General features: G+C 48.1%; 1 long non-coding RNA gene across 1 annotated transcript; it reads left to right on the forward strand.

The window, feature by feature from the left end:
* The first annotated feature begins 10,240 nt into the window (after positions 1-10,240).
* On the forward strand, positions 10,241-12,939 carry LOC142027023 (uncharacterized). Its single transcript, XR_012648981.1, has 4 exons — positions 10,241-10,404; positions 10,530-10,788; positions 10,896-11,027; positions 11,175-12,939. It is a non-coding gene; the product is annotated as an uncharacterized LOC142027023 (long non-coding RNA).
* Positions 12,940-13,246: the final 307 nt, after the last annotated feature.

Raw genomic sequence — 13,246 nt, forward strand, 5'->3', positions numbered from 1 at the left:
CAGATCCCCCCGCTCCAGATTTGCTCCCGAGCGGATGAACGCACGTCTGCAAACGAGGCGGTGCAGGTTGCCGTGGGCAGGAGCCCCCAGCCGAGCCTGGTTTGCAGGGGCGAGCCTGGCACCGTCTTCGCCGCGAGCAGAGGAGCTCCCACGGGAATTTGCAGAGGCGACGGCTGGTTCCTGCCAGAGCTCCCTTCTGTGGAAGCAGAGAAGTGAAGGGTTGGACAAGTGCTTCGAGGTAGTCCCAGGCTCTGGCTTTAAGGGGCTGTGGTTTGGGGAAGCGCAGTCTCTCTACTCATAACTTCTCTATCAGAGAAGAATATGCCTTTCAGAAACCATTTTAAAAATGTCTTTTAATTTTTAAATGCTTTAATTTCTCCCATGCAAGCACAGCTCCTTGCTTTCGTGCACCATCTAATAGCACACTGTGAATGTGTTTCCACGCAGCCATTTCTGAGTGTGCAATATCAACATCTGTGCTAAAACCAAGCAGAAATTTTTCCCTGAAGCAATATTTTGCTCCGTATTATTGTTACTTTTTCTTTTTAATGGTTTGCTTGTCATGGGGGCTCTTCAGCCTCTTAGTTTCAGGAAATGAAGGTTCCCTGCTTCTCCCTCCTTTTCAAAGCCAGCCCTGGTAGGCAAGAGCAACGTCATCCTTGTCCCTTCTGCTAAAAATGTTTTACTTAACGCTCACTAAAATTATGCTGTACTGAAACACCTCGTTGAACTGGGGCTTGGCCACCCTCTTCATCATCACGCAGAGCCCAGGTTGACGTGCCCAGGAGAAGGGCCCCACACTGCAGCCAGACCAGGCATCTTTCTTCAGAGCTCAGCTCTGCAGCAGATGAAGACTACTGGTCGGAGATGCAAAATAACTAAATAGAGAGGTTGCTGCTATAAAAAAAACCCACAGGAGCCAATGGTTACCCTTCTGCAGTAGCTGAAATGCTGCAGTTGCTGCTCAAGGTCTGGTTTAGTTAATAATCCCCGTGCAGCGCTGTTATCCTGTCCTCACTGGGAGCAAGCAGGACGAGCAAAGTTTGTCCTGTTCCAAAAACCAGCATGGGATAACTGCGGGTGAAGAGGCTCTCACCAAAGGTATCAGCAGCACCTGTGCTGAAGGTGCTGATGAAGGTCACAAACAGCTGAGCAAAGTGCTAATTCCTGCCTGGAGAACAGCATTTAAGCGCCGTTATTTAGCAAGGTAGCCTCCTGTGTTTGCCCTGGCTTGCTACCTGCACCCTTTCTTTTGGGAATGGCTTTTTGAGGCCAGTTTGGTGCCCCAGCCCTCCCTGTGCCCCCCCTGCGTGCGATCCTCCGTGGGCCGTGACTTGAAGAGGCTGTGAGATGCTGTGCAGGTGAAGGGTGCTTTCCTGAGAAAGGGTCCATGTGCAGGATTGGCCCGGGATGGGGAAAGGGAGCAAGAATCGCTGGTGATGTGCATCTGTAGCATCTCTAGCAGGAGAGAGCGTGATCGATTTTCAGTTCTCAGATAGCTGAAATAGGTCTGATGTATAAGAATCCACTTTTGGTTTCTTTCTAATTTGTGCCTCTGTTGCCTTTCAAAGGGTTTGGGAGGGGGGTGAGCTCCGATGGACAGACCCGTGCCTGCCCGCACGCCTCTCCTTGGAGGATTTTTTTGTGATGGTGCTGGTGCAGGCAGGGATGTTCTCCAGGGAATCCCGGAGTGGCTGCAGTGGAGGAGAAAGGGAAGCTGCGGGATCGCTCTTGGAAGTGGAAGCAAAGCAAACGGCTCGTGCCTGGGCAGGGCTGGAGTGGACGGGCAGCGCTGTCTGCGAGGGGTGACTCCAGCTTGGCCTCCCCTGCGGGCAGTTTGCAGGTCTCTGGGCAATTGGCTTCTCACCCATCATCCTTCCCCTGCCCAAGACACAGCAGGCTGGCAGGATTAATTGATCTGTGCTTGAATTTCTCCTCTTAAGTAGGTATTAATTATTTTTTTTTTCCCCATCGTAACCACAGTGGCAAACATTCCCCTGTGCATGTATTTAAGCTATCCAATGTGGGCCGCTTTGTTCTTAATTTTGATTATTTTAAGAAGTCCTTTAGCACATCAAATAGTCTCCATGGATGAGGATTTATAGGAAGGTCTTGAGAGCTGTCAGAGTAATGTTTTTCCAGTGGCAAAAACTTAACCTCCTCTTAGATCTTTATTTCTGTGTTGTCCTGCGTTTGCCACGTGATGAAGAGATGGTGTAGCTGTGGTAAGTGCTCGGTTACAGCTATCAGGATGAAGGAGATGTGTTGTCAGTTGTTTTGGTTTTGATCCCATTTGAATGTGTCCGTCAACAGCCTTGAATCAAAGAAAGTGAGAAGGAGCCTTTAATAGTTGTGATTTGGAAACTTCAAGCTTACTCTTTTTTTTTTATAGACACTAAGTAAATGGTTGGCGGGCTCTTGTAAATCATAACATTTCTAAATATATCAAAAAGGCTCTCTGCCAAGCTGCTGGCAAAGATGGTGTCAATTCCTATTTAATTCTTTTTCCCCCTTCAGATTACTTTTACATTGAATAATTTCAAATCATAATGCAAAAAATCAGGGACTCTTAACGAGACTAGCTAACACCGTGATTAATGAAAGTGTAATGGGAGCTACTGTACAGCCATTAGAAACCAGTTAGCTAATTAGTGTAATCACAGAGGTGGAAATAATTAAAAGACCATAAAATAGAGGTAGCCTAATAACAACATTTTCCTCTGACCCAGAACTGGTGAGAAGAGGATGGTTTGCTGGGTTAGGAACAGAAAGAAGCAGAGATTGAAGAGTCTGGGAGTAATCACCGTCAATGAGGTCTTGGGGCTGGATCAGACAAGTAGAAATGGAACAGATTTTACAGCAGGGTAATCCACATTGCAGCAGAGTTCTCCAGCAAAGGCACTTCATGTTACAGCACCCCTCTTCCATATTTATCCATTGCCACGAGTTTTGCGGCAAACTAATCAAGACATGGGTACTTGTGGTGAGGCAGGATCTGGCTGGCTCTCTTTCTTTTTTACTCTTTTGTTCCCTTTTTTTCTTTCCCAGGTTATTAGCAAATATAGTATTAAAACATCATTCACCTTGCAGCCCCTGAGCCGTTCAGGCTTCGTTTTGGGAAAGGGAGAAATCAGTGTCCTAAGGTACTTAAGAAGAAAATCCTGTTAGAGGATTCGCTATATTTATATGATAGTGTATTGATGTAGGTTATTCACTATAAGTTTCACTAGACTCTAACAGTTGAAAAACCTCTTGCTAAGAGGGAAAAGTCTTTCTGGGCTGAGGAGAGCGGTGCAGTGACCGGTGAGGGTGAGAGCTGGGTGCCAAGCAGCCCTGCCACCCTCTTCAATCCTCACCCACAGCCTTTGCACCCAGGTTGGTGCAGACAGCCCCGAGTCCTTTGGGCAATACCAGCACGTTAGTGTGGTGGTGAATCCTAAACAACCCCCAAAATACGTGGCCGGTGCTTCTCCAAGGGGTCTCCCAGGCGGGACTGTTCAGATTCATCCCCTGTTAATGAGAGACGCAGGACAGGGTGATGAGTTGGATTTCACCCCTGGTGATTAGAAGTGACCTACCTCTTGCTGATAGACGAAATAGCTCCATGTAACAGGCTATAAAAAAAATCCTAACTGGTAATTTTCCAGTTCGATGGGTCACCACTATGGCCATCTCCATTGGCTCTTATCATTTCTGCCACGGTTTTGTGTGTGTTTCATTTGACCTGGGTATAATGAGCAAAGAAGAATAAAGTAGCTGCAGACACACAATCAACGATCATCCGCTGAAGCTGATGAAGATGCCAAGACTGCTAAGTGGGTCTTCATTAGCTATTCACAAGCTAAGAGCCGTCCTTATTTATTCTTCCTTCCTAGGTGAATCTATTTTTGAATATCTTTTGTACTGATCTTGTCTGGGGGGTGGGAGGCTGGATGGCGGGTACCACCACTGCCAGGTAACCAGATTATTTTCATGAAAAAATAGACCGTGACACCAAGTTGGCAGCAAGTTGAAAAGAAAAAACAATGTGATGCCATTTACAGAAGGAAGGAATAATTTTCCCTGGTGACACTTCTAGTGGGAGGCAGAACTTATCTCCTCTTTGCAGCGCAAATGAAGCATCACAGCCATAGCATTAACTGTGCTTCCACGTTTCCAGCTTGTCTTTTCATTAACCTTTTTTTATTGCTGTAGCAGCGAACACGCTTTCCAGGGAGGGTTTGCATTGCCGGAGATGCAAGCCCAGGATGTCCCACCCGGGTCCGCAGGCTGTGGCACATGCAGCCAAACGGATGAGCCTGATGGTCTGTGCTGCATGTAGATGAGCTTGCAGTGAAGAAGGGAAACCTGATATATATCTATAAGTCTGCTGGAGAGGGGCTCTTGGAGCAGCAGGTCACGGCCAGCCTTGCTCCAGGGGCCCTTTTGCCCTACCAGCTCGGCCGTGTGAATCACATCTCGGGACATCCTTGAGGATGCAGATGGGAAAGCGCTTAACTTTTGGCAACGTCAGCGTCTTCAGGAGAGAAAGGTGCCTTCTTCATCTGCATAACCCCCTATTCCGCACTGGGCATGGCTTAAACTTTCTAATTGATGCTTTTCTTAAAAGCCACAGCTCCTGCTGTGCTGGGACCAGTTGGTTGCGGATGCCTCTCGCCCTCCCGGCCGCATCCGTCTGCGGTGAAGGCTGCCCTCTCCCGACACGCAGAGTATCCGAGGGATGCGGTGGTTGAGCTTGCACCCCACCAGCGCAGGGGGCCCAGCACCCTCCGCCAGCACCCACCTCGGTCCCAGCCATGCTGGGCATGGCCCAACGATGTCCCATCCCAGTAAGCATCCCCCGAGGTGGCCTGGCCCCATCACCGGCTCCTGCCCACGATGGGTCCAACCTGCATCCCCCCCCCTCCAGCAGCGTGTGGGTGCTGTTTGAGAAACCACCCAGAGCACTGCATTCCTTCTGCAGAAGATTTCCATTCTACCTGACTGACTCCTGCCCTCCCAGACCTGCCCAGCACTTTTTGTTTTATTTTCGGTTTTATATTCCAACAGTGTGGGAGTGAGTACTGTACTCATCTGAGTTATCTTTTTCCAGCTGAGTCTATTCACGCTGCAGACTATGTGGGTGACACCCTGGGAAAGCCAAGTTTAGCAGTGTGCTGCTCCAGGAAGGCATTTTTTTTATGAACAGCAACGCGAGCCAAGCACTTGCACCTCTGGGGTTTGTAAACAGCTGATCTATGAGAGATTATTTTTTTTTTCCCTTGTGCTTTTGACCTTATTTGCTGAAAATGAAACATCATCTAACCTTCCAGGAAATACCATGATTCTTCGATCTGACATGACAACATGAATCTTCTGTAAGAGTGCATCCGTTCTGCATCTCAGGTCTCTGGAACAGAGTTCTGGGCACCAGAGTGGGAATTGCAGCATCATGAATATGGGACAGCAGGACCTGAGCCCTGCACCTCTCCAGCCTGGGGAGTGACACCCCCATGGGGCTAGTCACTGACTGAGCTCATTCTGCACCAGTTCCTCATGGAAAAAATGGGGATTTCTTGAGCCTGAATCAGCTTGAGCATCTTAAAGTTTTGTGGGAGAGATGAAACCCTTCTCATGCAGCTCTGTGGGTCTGGCTGAAATAAAACACAGCTTTACAGCTTGCCCTGCTTCAGCCTCCCCTAGCCACCTCCTAGAAGAGGTCTTAAAGACTGTTGCACCGCTGACATTTCAGGCTCTGCATGCCATGCTCGGCGAGCACAGCCCACGTTTCCGACAGCGCGTTTTCGGAGCGCGATGCCTGCGGGTACCTAATCTCGTCCGTACAATCAGCCTTTGCAGGTTGCGCCTCCCCCCTGCTTATTTTCGTGGGACCTCAGAAGCCTTTCCAGGAAGGTGGCGCGGTGGCTGTGAGGTTTGCGTGTGGGGTGGGCTGGGGGGGGAAACTGCAAAGCTGTGTCTGTATCGGGGCCGGAGCAGTGGAGAGGGCTAGTTGAAGGTAAGAGGTTATTTATGGGACGCTGCGGTTCTCGTGCTGCTCTACAGCTTTTTGCCTCCTGCTTGACATGAGGGGTTTAGGAGACATGGTTTTGCTTAAGAATTGCATGCTTTTAGAGCCACACTGGTTTACCTGGGGTGTATTCATCAGTGTGCAGATCTCTCTCCTTTGTGAGTTATTCCGGGAGCAGAGGTCCCCCAAATCCCACTAGACCTGGGGAACGACCCGCAGCAACCTTTGCGTTTTGCTGTGTTTCCCTCTGGATCAGGTCGGTGACATTCCCAATCCCCAGCATGCTGGGGAAGATGAATTTAACTGAACCCACAATGATACCCTCTCCAAAAGCCCCCAGAAAGCTAAAATGTCTTTCTTTCTGCCTGGACCACCTTTCCTTGTTTTACCACTAGATGGGAGAGTGAGACTGGGCTAACTCAGCTGCTCCCGCCCCTATCCCAGTAGGAATTCCGAGAGGTATTGAGAAATGCCCGCAGGTCATCCTGCAAATCCTCCCACCTCGGGGAGACAGTGGGTAACCCCCCCAAATGCCTAGTTATTGCCTAACCCCCAAACTGCCTGGTTTGGAGGGACTGATCCTTGCCTGGTGCTTTCCCTCAATCCCAGCAGTGGCCACTCTGCCCTCAGGCAAGGGGGATTCACTTACACAAAGGCTAGATATATTCTTGGGGTGATATACTTCATTTTTCTTCCTATCCATCTGTCCTAGAGCAGAGGGAGGTGGGGAAAGCGCTTGCAATTCCCTTCTCATCCATGCCCCAAATCCTGCTTCCCAGGAAGCCGGCTGACCCCAATAATTGCTTTGGGAGGTAAAGAATAAAGCAGTATTTTCTCCTCCTTTCCTTCCACACCTTTCTCCTATAGGATTCTTATGTAATGAGACTCCCAGCGATACCATTTTCCTGCAAAGATTAAAAATGGGCTGGTGCAATGACTGCACATGCAGGAGGAGCATTTGTGCCCTGGTCTGATGCCACTTGCCTCGGGAGCTGCCGTGGGCAAGGGAGGGGAGGGTGCCTGGTTCATTAATGTCTTATTAAATTTACTTTCACTGCAGCACTTCCCATTTCCCGAGATGCTTCCCAAGGTCTTGCTGGGACTGGGTATGTTTGGGAATTATATAGTTGCAGAAGCAGTTTCTCAACCAAATCACATTGCCCAGCTTGACTCTTTTTATTATTGTAAGGTTTGGGGCTTTTAAAAATAAACAACTCTTCTTCCTCCCTGAGATTTCACAAGTTCTGGAAGAAATCCCATAGCAGCCAAATTCTCTGACTGCCTGTGTGACTATGGCAGAATATGTAATCCCTGTAACTTGGAAATTATCCTTCTGGGGGATTTTGTGGTCTGCCCCACCTCCCTAATTTGCAAGCTTTTTAGAGAAGTGACCCAACTGATTTGTTTAATGCCAGGCACAGTTGGGCAATGAGATGAAATAATTCCAATAACCACCCTAACTGCAGTGCCCTTATTGCATCTGCTGCAGTCTCCTGGCTTTGCTTCCACAGAAAATATCTGTCATTATCCTGTTAGAGAGAAATAACAGCTTCTTTGGAGAGGAAGTTTGTGTTTTACTGGACATAACTACTCCTATTTTCTGTAAGCAACAGCCACCCCGTCCTGTGTGTGCAACGAGGCCACTGAGTCACCAGCGCGAAGCACTAACCGGCTCGTGCACCTTGCTGGGGAAGACCCAAAATCCCCTTCAAAGAAGAGAAGAGACATCTTTCTTCAGTGGATAATTACAGATGAAAAAATGTTGCCTGGAAGCAATGAAAAAAAAATAAGACATTCCAGACCTGGCAGGTCCAGGGCACATTTGCTTGTGCAAATGGAGCTTCTAGCTGCTGGGGACAGCCCGGGGTGGGAACATCTCCTGCCGCAGCGGGGGCCAGGGCTGGGGTTTCACCTCACTCTGTCCATGCACGGATCCGGGACGTGCGGGGATGAAGGTCAGAGCAGCCACAGGGCATCTCCAATAGATGGTTAATTGTATATCTGCTTCTGGCCGTGGACATTCGTGGGAGAAGTTACTGCCCTCAGCCAACTGCCTGCTGCTCCCTGTCCTCCTCGGATGTCAAACGCTGGGTAAGCAAGTGGAAAAAAATAAATCTGAAATACTCGGGACCACTGCAGTAACTCTGATTTGCTTCGCTATGCTCCCAGTCTTTATATCCCTTTCCTCTCTTATCTCCCCCTTCACAGTCCTAGAAGAGAATTAAAAACCAGAAAAAGCGCTAACTGGCGAGAGGAGCTACGAAGTGACCAGTGGGACGGTGCACCCTTCCGATGGCACAGGACCGGAGGGACAAGGACACCAGAGACCGACTTCTGGCCTCTGCTGACTGCAGGAGCTGCTGCGGCTTGTCGCGGTCTAACGGCTTTCAGCACGCCAAACGCAAAGTCAGACCTACTTCAGCGAGGAGAAGTCGAGCTGATTAAGTTTCTCTTTAATTATAACAAGGAAACGGCATGTGCAATTGTCGCTTCAGATGAGAAACACGTGGCAGTCACCAAGTTAAAGCTGTATCCTGTAAACCTTTCCAGTATGTGAGGCTGAGCCTTGAATTCCTGCTGCTGCAGGACCAGGGGGAGGAAAGGAAAAAGGATTTGAGCATGGCCCAAGCTGTGGTCCACGGGACGTGTTTCAGGAGAGCTCAGCTAGCCGTGAAACATCAGCCCTGACGAATGCTTGGGGCAGAGTCCGGCGCAACACGTGTGCGTGCACTGCGTTTACTGCGCTAGCAGGCAGCTCCAGCAGCACTATAGAGTGTAAAGCTCAAACTTATAAATCATAGATACAGAGACCAGAATGGGGCAGCGGATTAGTAAAAGGCAGCCTTGCTGGGAAATGTCGTGTCGCTGCAGGTTGCAGCCAGAGCCCTTTGGTAGCTAGCTTGCAGCAGTCGTGCGGACCCTCATGATGGTGATTAAAAGCAGCTCCATGAATTTGGAAAGCAGGCAGAGGAGTCTACCTCCTCCTCAGGGGCATTTTGAGCCCGCAGCTGAGCACAGAGGGCTGCATGTGCTGGTGAAGTACGTGGGATGTGTTCTGCTGCGGGGCTGTAACCTCTTCAGGGGGGCAAGCGGCAGTCATGCGATGGTAAGCTCAGAGCACAGATTAAGCAAAAACTATTATGAGGGTGAACATCAGCCCCAGGACACTGGGGCATCCCTGGATGGAGGGCTCTGCACCACGGGGGATGGCTGATGCTTTCCCTGATCCTGACCCGCAGGGGCAGCTCCCGGCCGGGATGCAATCTGGCCTCGCAGATACAGAGTCCGATCTCTCTTGTAGACCTTGAATCCTGCAAGAGGAACTAGAGGGATGGATTTTCAAAATCAGTCAGAATTAGTGCGATGCAGGCCTTACCTGAGACAGCAACAGAATTAGCCACGTGATTTCTCCTCTGGGTTTACAGCGGCAATATTTTTCCAAAGTTCAAAGTCTTTATCTGCAGGAAGCATGTGACACGCTTCGCAGTCACGCCACAGTTTTGGTGCTATGAACAATTAAAAAAATCAATTTCTGGAGCAATATTTTCTATGTTTGTAATCTCTGAACTAATTACAGGACTGGAAAATCAATAGCTATCTGGAAATCTTTCCAATGCAGCTAACTAAGCATGCTACATATCATGCTGGAATATATTCTTCACAAACACATGATGCTTGTGACCATCTCCCAGATCATATGGGCAGATGATATCACTGTCAATAAGCGTCTGTACTTCATTACACTGCAATGGCAACATTTACCAAAATCTGCAGGGGGGAACTGGGCACAGCAAATAGCACAGTACGTGAGATCTGGAGCAAAATTTGTGCCAGCATTTTAAGCCAACAACAAAAAGTGTTGAAAGACTCGGTTAGTTCAACAGGAATCTTCAAAAAGATTACGAAATAAAGTCATTAAAAGTTCACGCCTCAGCTATAATGTTGTTTTTTCATCAGGATTTATTAAAAAAAAAATAGTAAAACCTTTGGTGACTGAAAATAACCTCTTTCTCTAGTGTCCTAGCAAGAGAGCGCAGTGTTAAATGGGTAGTTCAACGGCAACTACACGTCAAAAAACACACGTAAAAAGGAAGGGTGTTGCTCTGATGAATATGATCTCCTCTTGCTGTACAAACATGCAGTGTTGACCATGGCAACTCGGTTGGAGCCAAAGCCCAAACCCTTGTGCTGATGCTCTGCACCGCTTCCCGCGCACCGCAGGCGTTGCTGGGATCTTATCTGAGATGCTGCCGCCTCACTCGTGCCCTGCGAGAGCTCAGCCTGCTCTTCCTTGGTACGGCGGAGTTTGTGCTGCTGCTAAATGAAGAGTAAGCATTCCCATCAGACACAGTGCCAAAAGCACAGCAAGTGGATAAGGAGCAAAGACCGCAGTACAGGTGGTTTTCCCCACGCTCCTGTTTGCACCGCTGCTTGGTACAACGGAGCGATGAATTCTGAGCTGTCACGACACCACAAATATTTGCTCTCATTTTATATGTTTTTCTCTGATGATTCTTCACAGCCTTTTCCCCTCCCTCCAGTGAATAGAGCAGAGGAAAAGTGGGATTGGGGTACATCTCTGCCCTCGCTCCCTCCGCAAACTGGGGGATTCCTGCAGCTGCACCCACACCCGCAGCTCTCCGAGGTGGGGATCCTCGTCCCAGCGCAGAGCTTCAGGTCCTGCAACCCAGGAAGGTAGGGTGCAGAGTGTGCCTTGTTCCAGCCCTCATCTCAGGAGACAGGCCACGATTTATAGTCCCTCCTAAATAAGAATTTAGCAGGTTAGTTACGCTCAAAGAATTTAAATTTTGGAGCTGGGCATGACCCATGTAATAATGACCTGGATTGTAATTATTGGTATTATTAATTACTGTTTGTATTTCTGCAGGACTCCCACGTCCAGCTCAGGAGCTCCTGTGCACGGTGCAGCACATGGGCATGGAGAAAGGAACCCCTTGAGCTCCTGACAGCTTGCCCGGAGAAGCGGAGCCGGACCGGAGCGTGGCCACGGGTGTTTATGGTAACAGCACTGCCTCGCCCGCACCCAGAACACGCACTCCCATGGGGTGGCTTTGCTAATCTGGGCTGCTTTCTGCCAAAAAGCAACAGTTACAAAAACATTGTGCTTGCCATAATCGCAGTCACAATTTCCCTTTTAACTCCTAAGGTTGAAATGACCTTGATGCTAACTCAGAGCTGCCGGGCACCACGTACTGTTCAGACTCTATGAGAACATACCCACGGCTGCTGCGCTCTGCTTCACCGTGTCTTCTCCTCGGATGATGCCATCTATGGCCTTTTCCATGATTCTTGCCAGTGTAATGTCATATTTCATTCAAATAAAACTTGATTGGAGTGCAAGAAATCACTTCTATCTTAGGAAAGAAAGGCTGCAGGGTCTGCGCATCATCTAATGGAAAAGACCTGAGAAAAAAAGAGCTCAGACCCTTCAGAAATCTTTCAAAGAGAAGCTGCAGCTCTCCCTTACCTCTTTTAAAATTAACACATCACACTTTGTACCTGCTGAGCAGCAAAGTTCCTAACACCGTTTCCAAATAACCCAGAGGTACGGTATTGCAGTGCTGTCACTGGCTGGTTTATAAAGAGGGCGAGAGCAGGATACACGGCGAGGGATCGCTGCCTCTCGTGATGTTCCCCTGGCTGCCGGCCATTAGCACCTCGGGGACACCCTGAACTAGAGGTTTGCACGGAGATTATTGGGTTTAACAGCTGCCAGAGCGTGTGTCACCCATGAATTTGTCTAATCCTTCCTTGAACACTGTTACACTTTCAGCTCTGCAATGCCCTCCAGCAACGGTTGCCATTGTTTAATCAGGAGCTGTGCAAGAGTTTGCTTTAAACCTCCTACCTCATCCTTTCATTTACAGGATCCTTTCCTCTTGTAATAATAAACGCAGCTCACAGTGCTGAGCAGGATGGATTCTGACGCTCCAGTTTGCAAAACCAACAGGGTCTTACAGAGGTAGGATAACACAAAGTCTGGTAAAAATCCCAGGGGGGATTTTCAGGAGTGCATTTCCCACTGCAAGCCAGCACTAGCCACCGCTCTTGAAAAATCCCACCTTTACGCGTTATTTATTATATGTTTCCTGTGAATTAATTTCTGGCTCAAATTAGAGTTATAATAAAAGTCTAAAAAAAGTCTTCTCTTAGGAAAAAAATCCAGTTCTGTACTTCCTTCCCCAAGATTTGTTGCTTGTTCTGCAACAGGAGATGTGAATCATGGCAGTATTTATAACAGCGATATTAGGAAATGATCATTCAGGCACCAGAAATCTGTATTAGACATTATGTCTTTAAATAAATTGTTTATTACTATGTTAACCTAATCTTGTAAATACATGTACACTTAACTATATTAAAAATTTAAACGTTCCCAGAACTGGACTTTACATGACGAATATACAACAACTCCCCTTCTTTCCTAGTCAGCTCTGTGGATCTTGGAAAAATGAGGATAGTTTCATTTGATGGGCATTAATAAGGTTTATGTCTGCAGAGATTTAGCCCAAAGATTGTCATGATCATCTCAGGTCCCACGTGGCTTACAGGACTGAACTTGAAGAAACATCTTTCAACAGCTGCTGGTGTCGGAGCGATTCCAGCTCTGGGAGCGCCTCCAGCCAACTAACTTCCCTTCTGTGGCACTAAATTTGCATTCATTAAAACCAGAGTTTTAATGATTTATGGAGATTTATAAAAAACGGCAGCCCAGAGCTCCTGACACTCTCAAAGCTTGTGACAGAGGTACAACACATCATAAATCCATCCCGGTGTGAAATACTGAATGAAAATCATTGCAGGTATATCTGCAGGTGTTAACATGACCCATAAAATCAGGCTTCCAGTCAAACTAAAATGCTCAGAGCCTCCCAAACCCAAGGAGATAGTAACCCATACAATAACAACAATATAATGATTATAATGTTAGTAAAAATACTACTAATACGATTACCAGTCTCCTTGTCATTGTTTATTACCGTCACAGGCCTGATAATTCTCAGCTCTAATGACAGATGGGGGCAGAGATGGCCCCATCCTTTCAGAAACAACCTTTGTGCCCACCACCAAGCCCCAGCCAAGGAAAAACCTTGTCCCCTTCGATTTTAAAAGAAAAGCCACCAGCAGCATCAGCCACTAGCAGAGCTCCATATCCAGTCTGGCTGAGCTTGACAGGCGAGGGAGCAAAAGGAGACGGTCCCAAGATTAACTCCAGCT

This window comes from Buteo buteo, chromosome 2, assembly GCF_964188355.1.
Source record: "Buteo buteo chromosome 2, bButBut1.hap1.1, whole genome shotgun sequence".
Classification (NCBI taxonomy): Eukaryota; Metazoa; Chordata; class Aves; order Accipitriformes; family Accipitridae; genus Buteo; species Buteo buteo.